We start from the raw sequence: 8,881 nt of genomic DNA on the forward strand, positions 1-8,881 counted from the left end.
TGGGCCGGGGATTTAGCTCAGTGGTTTCGTCGTCTGTTGCACAAGCGCAAGGACCGGAGTTCCATCCCCAGTACCAAAAAAAACACAAAAAACATTACGCTCTTCAGTTGCATCCATTTTCCTACAAATGACTCGTTTATCCTTCTTTATAGCAGAGTAGTGCTCTATTATGTATAAATACCACATTTTCTTTATCTACTCATCTGCTGATGGACAGATACCCTGCTTCCAATATTTAGCTGTTATGAATCGTGCAGGTATAAACTTGGGTGTGCACGGATCACCGTAACGTGATGTCTTAACTCGGGAAGACGCCTAGGAGGGAAATAGCTGGGTCAAATGAAATTTCTAGTTTCACAAACCACATCTGTCTGAGCTCACTTAGTATAGCACCCACCCAGCCCAGGACAGCTTCTACTCGGACATTCGAGAACCCACCTTTCCTTCTCTCTCCAGGTTGGAAAAGTTGGGCTTCCTGGATTTCCAGGGTGTTGCTAGGCAACCGCGGAACTGGCCATAGGATGCTTTAGTTATCTGTTCCCAGGACCCCGGATGGCTAAAGACCCCGAAGCTACCATTCCTTGAGCGCTAGCTGTTTGAGAGGCAAACAGCTTCTTTATTTTGGTTGTGCGTGTTTCTTGTTTTATTGAGGTACTGTGGATTCAGTTCAGGGATCGTGGCAAGTCCTTTACACCACAGTTACATCTCTAGACTTATTTTGAATTTTATTTTAGAGGGGGGTGTTGTGGCATACACCTCTAGTCCCAAGCACTCAGGAGGCTGAGGCAGGAGGATCACTGTTTTGGGTTTTTTTTGGTACTGGGAATTGAACTCCAGACCTTGCACTTTCGAGGCAGGCCTCAGAACCACTGAGCTAAATCCCTGGCCCAGGATCACTGCTGACTTTGAGGCCAGCCTATGCTACACCATGAGTTCGAGGCCAGCCTGAACTGCATAGTGAGACACTGTCTCAAAAAAAAAATAAACTAATGGGCCGGGGATTTAGCTCAGTGGTTCTGGCGCCTGCCTTGCAAGTGCAAGGTCCCGAGTTCAATCCCTGCTACCAAACAAAAACAAAAAGAAAAAAGTAAATAAACTTTTTGTTTTTTCAAGACAAGGAGGCTGGTCTTGAACTCCCTATGTACCCAACTACAAGTGGTTTGAGTTTCTTTCTTTTTTTCCTGCTTTATTAAAATTTAAACAGAGGCCCTGTGTTGTGGTGCACTCCTGTAATCCCAGCACTGGGGAGGCTGAGGCAGGAGGATCAAGAGTGTGAGGCCAGGGCTACATAATGAGTTCAAGACCAGTCTGAACTACATAGTAAGATGCTGTCTCAAAAACCCAAGCCATTTTTTGAACCCTTTCTTGATGAGGTTGGCTAAGGGCTTATCGATTTTATTTCTTTCAAAAAACCAATTCTTTGATTAATTTTTTGTATCATTCTCTTAGTCTCAATTCCATTGATTTCTGCTCTGATCTTTATAATTTCCTCTCTTCTCTGAGCTTTGGGTTTGTTATGCTCTTCTTTTTCTAGGAGCTTGAGGTTCTGCATTAGGTTATTTACCTGAGTTCTCTCTGTTTTCCTAATATAGGCATTGACTGCTATGAATTTCCCACGTAGAACCGCTTTCATTGTGTCCTACAGATTCCTGTATGTTGTACTGGCATTATCATTTACTTGTAGAAACTGTCTAATTTCTTCTTTAATTTCCTCTGTGACCCATTGGTTGTTCAGGAGCGTGTTATTTAATTTCCATGTGTTTGTGGGACTTTGCAGTTTCTTATGTCATTGATCTCCAATTTTATTGCACTATGGTCTGATAATATACAGGGGATAGCTTCAATTCTTTTACATTTACTTAGACGTGTCCTCTGAGCTAGCATGTGGCCTATTTTGGAGAATGACCCATGTGCAGCTGAAAAGAATGTGTATTCTGATTTTGTGGGTTGGAACACTCTGTAACATCTATTAACTCCATTTGTTCAATAGCTTGGTTCAGTTCTAGAATTTCATTGTTTATTTTTTGTCTAGATGATCTAATTGTGATACTGGGGTAATTAATATTTGTTTTGTATAGCTGGGGGCATTCATATTTGGTATATATATATATATACTTTTTTTTTTTTTTTGTACTGGGGATCGAACTTGGGACCTTGCACTTGCAAGGCAGCTTTCGGAACCACTGAGCTAAATCCCCAGCCCTTGTGGATATATATTTAAGATTGTCATCTCTTCCTCTTGGATTGTTCCCTTCACAAGAATGTAGTGACTATCTTTGTCTCTCTTAATCAGTTTTGGATTGAAATCTACTTTGTCTGCAAATAAGACTGCTACCCCTGCTTTTTTCTGGGTTTCTGTCACTTGGAGAGCCATTTTCCATCCTTTTACTTTCAGTCTATGAATTTCTTTTTGAGTTCGGTGTGTTTCTCGTATAAAGTATATTGTTGGATTATGCTTCTTAATCCATTCTGTCAGTCTATTTCTTTTGATTGGTGAATTGAAACCATTAACATTGATAGTTAAAATTGATAGATATTGACTCATCCTTGTCATGATGTTTTACTATTGTTGGCTCTTTTACTTCTTGCTTCTTTTCTTTTTTTTTCCCCCTTTCAGTTTCAAGTTAAATGATTTTTTTTTTTTTTTTGGTACTGGGGATCGAATTCAGGACCTTGCGCTTGTGTGGTAGGTGGCAGAACCACTGAACTAAATCCCCTGCCCTTCCCCCTTTAGTTTCTTACCTTGCTTGGTGGCTTCCCTCTGTTGGGCCTCATGAAGTTGTGATCTTCATTGGCTTTTTCTAGGATATTGGTTAGAATTGTTTGGAGTGCTGGTTTGGTGTTCATGAAATTTCTCAGGTGTTCTTTGTTGTGGAAGTATCTAATTTCCCCAACAATTTTTTTTTCCCCATTGATTTTGAAAGATAATTTTGCAGTATACAACAGTCTAGGTTGGAAGTTATTTTCTTTTAGGGCTTGAAATACTTGACTCCAGGCTCTCCTTGATTTGAGGGTTTGTGTTGAAAAATCTGCTGTGATTCTGATGGGCTTTCCTTTATAGGTGATTTATTTCTTTTCTCTAACTGCCTGTAGGGTTTTGTTCTTCTGTTGGGTTTCTGGGATCTTGATTATTATGTGTCTAGGTGTAGATTTTTTTGATCATGGCTAGTTGGAGTTCTATATGCCTCATTTATCTGTATGTCCAATTCTCCACCTCTGTCTGGGAAGTTTTCTACTATTACTTCTGTGAACAGGTTTTTTTAATGTGGACTATTTTTTCGTGGACTCCTATCAGTCTTATGTTGTTCTTCTTTGCATCATCTAGCAGCTGGTGGACTGATTTCTTGTGGTCCCTTACTACTTTGAAGAGATCTCTGTTTTCATGGTCCTTAACCACAATCCTGTCTTCTATATCTGATATTCTATCTTCAGATTCCCTTAATCTGGTATGCATGCTTTCAATGGAGTATTTTTTCTCCTGAATATCTGTTTGAATCTGTTTCATGGATTCCATTTCTTTCTTATGCTGGGCATTCATGGCTTCCAGCATGTTTCTGAGCTCATCTATTTTTTATCTGTTTCTGTTCTAGAGCCTCTAAATATGTCTTTCACTCTGCTCACCATCTTTGTAGTTATCTGGGAGATTATTTCTGCTTTGAATTTTTCTAGAGCCTCATTCATCTGTTTTGTTACTTCCTGTGCTATCAGTTTAGGGTGTACAGGTGACTGATCATCAGACTTTTCCACCTCATTTTCCTCAGAAATTGCCTTTTGTGGGGTGGAAGTCTGAGTTTGTGACTTGGTTAAATGTCTTCTTATCTTTGTTTTTGGTACCATCAGTTATAAGTCAATGAGTCTCAGTAAGCCAGTCACAGATCCGTGAGATTCAGGGAGATTTCTGGCTGCAAGTCCCACACTGAGCTCCCTGTCCTTCTGCAGGGTTGAACTCTGCAAGTTTCTACTACAGGTTCCAGTTGTCTTTCCCCTGAAGATAGTCCAGGTTCAAATGGGAGGTGATGATACCTCCAACTTACCAAGCACGGTGGCCTGGTGTGCCTTTATTGCAGAGATTCTCTTCACTTTTCCAGTGGGCTTCAGTTTTCATCAGGGAGCCTGAGAGAGGCCCTCTCTCTGTCGTTCACTTCTGGAACTTAGGACAATGGCCTTTATGTCCCCCTGTGCCTCTGTAGTGTGTAACCAGGTAGCTGCACAGCCAAGAGGCCAGAGGCGGGTGGGGGTGGGGGGTGGTTGGGGGGTTGGCTGTCGTTACAGGCACCCACTCGGCCAAGCTGTCGGCTGATGGGCGTGTCCCGGGTGGGGGTGGGGTGTCCTCACGGTTTCCTGGATGCAAGTGGGCGGGGCAAGCCTGTTGGAGCAGGGTGCAGCCACCCGCATCTGACCACAAGGCCAAACTGGAGTTAGGTCAGTTAGGTAGGACTCTTAAAGACATTGGCACAGGAAAAGACTTTATGAACAAAACCTCAATGGCACGGGAACTTGCACAAAGAATCAACAGCTGGTATCTCATCTTATTAAAAATCTTCTGCACTGCAAAAGAAACCACCAACAGAGCTAAGAGACAACCTACAATGTGGGAAAAAATTTTCAGCAACTGTACCTTAGACGAAGGACTAATATCTAGAATGTATAAAGAACTGAAAAAAAATCAGATCCCCCCAAATTCAAAGACCCAGTTCAAAAATGGGCATCTGAAATGAACAGACATTTCTCAGACAAAGAAGTAAAAGCAGCAAATAAATATATGAAAAAATGTTCAACATCACTGGTTATTCAAGAGATGCAGATGAAAACAACACTGAGATTCCACCTCACCCCAGAAAGAATGGCTGCTATCCAGAAATCAACCAATAACAAATGCTGGTGGGGTTGTGGGGAGAAAGGAACCCTTCTCCATTGCTGATGGGAGTGCAGACTGGTGCAACCACTGTGGAAATCTGTATGGAAATACCTCAAAGAACTAGGACTAGAGGTCCCATTTGACCCAGCTATTCCCCTGCTGGATATCTTCCCAAAAGAAGTTAAAGAATCATACCACAGCAATATATGCTCATCCGTGTTTATAGCGGCACAGTTTGTAATAGCTAAAGTTTGGAAACAGCCCAAGTGCCCATCAACTGGAGATTGGATAAAGAAGATGTGGGTTTTTTTCTAAAATGGAGTACTATTCAGCCATAAAGAACGAGAAACTAGAGACATTTATAGCTAAATGGATGCATATTAAGGCCATCCTTTTAAGTGAAATAAATAGGACACATATGTGTAAATACCGAATAGTTCCTCTAGTGTGAGAAACTGATAGTGTAAGTAAGGATACACACGGATGAAATTGCCTAATAACATATTTCTTGGATTGTGCTTCCATAGTGTCATATGACTGTATCAAAATTTAAATTAGGGAGAAGCTTGGCTTATGTGGAGTCTGCTAGCTAACTGGAGTTTTTTTCCAGACCACTATTTGTTCAGTGTTGGTTTTGGGGATCTTTCTGAAGCAAATTACATCCTCTGGTGTCTTGCTGGTGCTTTAGATGCTTTTTTTTGGTACTGGGGATCGAACTCGGGTCCTTGCGCTTTTGAGGCAGGTAGCAGAACCACTGAGCTAAAGCCCCGGCCCAGGATGCTTTTTTAAGTTATATGGAAAAATGTTTAAGTGCTTTCCAGTTTTGTTTTGGTTGAGTTCTTCTGTATTTGAATATTATTGTAGTTTTTTTCCCTTGCGTTGTTCTTCTTGAATGGTTTTAATTTCTCTATGTGTGTGTGTTTGATAATAAAGTTATTAAAAAAAAAACCCAAGCCAGGGATGGGGATTTAGCTCAGTGGTTCTGGCGCCTGCCCTATAAGCGCAAGGACCCAAGTTCTATCCCTGGTACCAAAAAAAAAAAACAAAACCCCAAGCCAAACCAAAGCAAAATAAAAAACCCCAAAATTTATTTATTTTTAGGCAATTCTAAAGGTTTTTATTTATTTATTTACTTATTTTTTTTTTTTGGTACTGGGGATCAAACTTGAGTCTTTGCGCTTACATAGCAGGCGGCCACTGAGCTAAATCCCCAGCCCTATTTATTTATTTTTTGTTTTGGTACTGGGGATCAAACTCAGGTCCTTGCCCTTGCGAGGCAGGTAGGAGAACCACTGAGCTAACTCCCTGGTCCTATTTTTATGTTTTTGAATACATTTTATTTATTCCATTCCCCCCTTACACTCCTCCCCTCCCTATGTACAAAAGCTTTGTTTCCATTTTTCCTTCTCTTTGTACTTTTTTTTCTTGTCCCTTCCTTCCTTTCTCCCTCCCTCCCTTTTTGTTCTTCCCAGTTGAACACTTTCTTCCCATTTCCCAACATCCCATTATACATCTCAGTCCTTATTTCCACTTTCAGTTTCTCACATCAGAGAATCAATGCGGTATTTAAGCATGTGTGTCTGAGTTATTTCACTTAAGAGTATGGTCTAAAGGTGCATCCATTTAGCTATAAATGTGTGAAGCTCATCCTTCTTTATGGCAGAGTAGTACTCCATTGTATAAAGAAAATCACATCTTCTTTATCCACTTGTTGATTGACGTGCATTTGGGCTGTTTCCAGGATTTAGCTATTACAAACTGTTGCTATAAACATGAGGGTGCCTATATCACTATGGTATGATGCTTTTAATTCTTTTGGGAAGATAACAAGAAGGGGAATATCTGGGTCAAATGGAACCTCTAGTTTTATTTTTTAGGTATCTCCACACTGATTCCCACAGTGGCTGCACCAGACTGCACTCCCACCAACAGTGGAAAAGGGTTCCTCTTCCCCCACAGCCCCTTCAGCATTTGTTTACTCTGTTTTTTGTTGTTGTTTTTTTTGGTACTGAGGGTCAAACTGGGGACCTTGTGCTTGGGAGGCAGGCAATGGAACCACTGAGCTAAGTCCCCGGCCCATATTGGTTCATTTCTTGACAGCAGCCGTTCTTTTTGGAGTGAGATTTAATCTGTTTTGTTCTAATTTGTATCTCTCAAATGACCAGTGATGTTGAACATTTTTTCACATATTTATTTGCCATTTCTAATTCTTCATTTGAGAAGTGTCTTTTCATTTCAGTTGCCCATTTTTGGATTGCGTCTTTAGATTTGGGGGGTCTGATTTTTATTTAGTTCTTTGTATATTCTAGCTAATAGTCTTTTGTCTGATGAATAGCTGGTAAAAAATTTTTCCCACTCTGTGTGTTGTCTTTTCACTCTGTTGGTGGTTTCTTTTGCTGTGCAAAAGCTTTTTTTTTTTTTTTTTTTGGTACTGGGGATCAAACTTGGGTCCATGCACTTGCGAGGCAAGCGGTGGAACCACTGAGCTAAATCCCTGACCCTGTGGAAAAGCTTTTAAATAAGATGTGGTCCCAGTTGTTGATTCCTTGGAGTATTTCCTATGCAGTCAGGGTTTTGTTCATGAAGTCTCTGCCTACTCCTATGTCCTCAAGCGTTCTACCTACTCTCTTCCAGCAGATTTAGTGTTTCTGTTTTAATATTTAGATCTTTATTCCATTTCAATTTTAGGTTAGTGCATGGTGAAAGATATGGGTCTAGTTTCAATCTTCAGCATGTGGAAAGCCAGTTTTTCCAGCACTGTTTATTAAAAAGGCTGGTTTAGGGCCAGGGAGTTAGCTCAGTGGTTTCCACTGCCTGCTGTGCAAGCGCAAGGACCCAAGTTCGATCCCTGGTACCAAAAAAAAAAAAAAAAAAGGCTGTCTTTCTTCTAGGGAAGGTGTTTGGCTTCTTTGTCAAAAATAAGGTGGCTGAGGGGTTGGGGATTTCACTCAGTGGTTTTGCCACCTGCCTCACAAGTACAAGGTCCAGAGTTCAATCCCTGGTACAAAAAAGGAAAAAAAGATAAGGTGGCTGAGTTGTTTCTGGATCTTCTAGTGTGTTCCACAGTATATATAACTTTGGGGTTTTTTGCTGGTGCAGAGGATTGAATCTGCACATGGTAGACACGCACTGTAACACTGAGCTACACCCAGTCCTACTTTTTTTGTTGTTAGTTTTGTTTTTGTTTTTTTGTTTTTTGGTTTCGGGATTGAACTCGGGACCTTGTGCTTTTGAGGCAGGCACTGGAAACACTGAGCTAAATCCCCAGCCAGGTGTTGTTGGTTTTTTTGAGATGGGTTCTCCCTATATAGTCCAGGGTGGTCTTGAGGTCACTATATAGCCCTGGCTGTCCTCTATTTTGTAGCAATTCTCCTCCTGAGAATTCAGCCTCCTGAGTGCTGGGAATTTTTAAATTTTGAGACAAGTTCTAAGCCGTGCCCAGTCTGGCCTTGAACTTGAGATTCTCCTCCTTCAGCCTCCCAAACAGCTGGGATTTCAGGTGTGACGCAGGTGCCCAACCTGACCTTATCTTTTCCAGCTCTTTGCAGCACTGAAGAAAGCACTCTTGTCTTTCTGTAATGCTCTCCCTCGGCCATGCAAAGGAGGGGTCTGCCTAGCGGATTCTCCATCTGGGAAACCATGGCTGGAGAGGCACCCCGTGCTGGCTGCCCCGGAGCCCAGTGCCACTCTGGCTCTCTGCAGAGAGGGCTGGAGCACAGTCTAGCTCTAAAGCCCCCCCATTCCTGTGCTCCTAATGTTTAAACATTCATTTTATTCTCTTGATTACACCAAGCCTGTAACAGAATACAGATTTCTCAGTTTCTTTCCAGGCTTCAAATCACTCCCAAAGCTTTTAGCTTCTTCTTCTTCTTCTTTTTCTTTTTTTGTTTTGGTTTTTGAGACAGGGTCTCACTATGTATCTCAGGCTGGCCTTGAACTCATGGATCTTTCGGCCCCAGCGTCCCAAGCACTGGGATTACAGGCGTGCATCACCATCCCTGATTTTTGGCTTCTTTTTTGAGT

Source organism: Heterocephalus glaber, unplaced genomic scaffold, assembly GCF_053883595.1.
Source record: "Heterocephalus glaber isolate CG9 unplaced genomic scaffold, H.glaber_assembly_v1.0 deba00001479, whole genome shotgun sequence".
NCBI lineage: Eukaryota > Metazoa > Chordata > Mammalia > Rodentia > Bathyergidae > Heterocephalus > Heterocephalus glaber.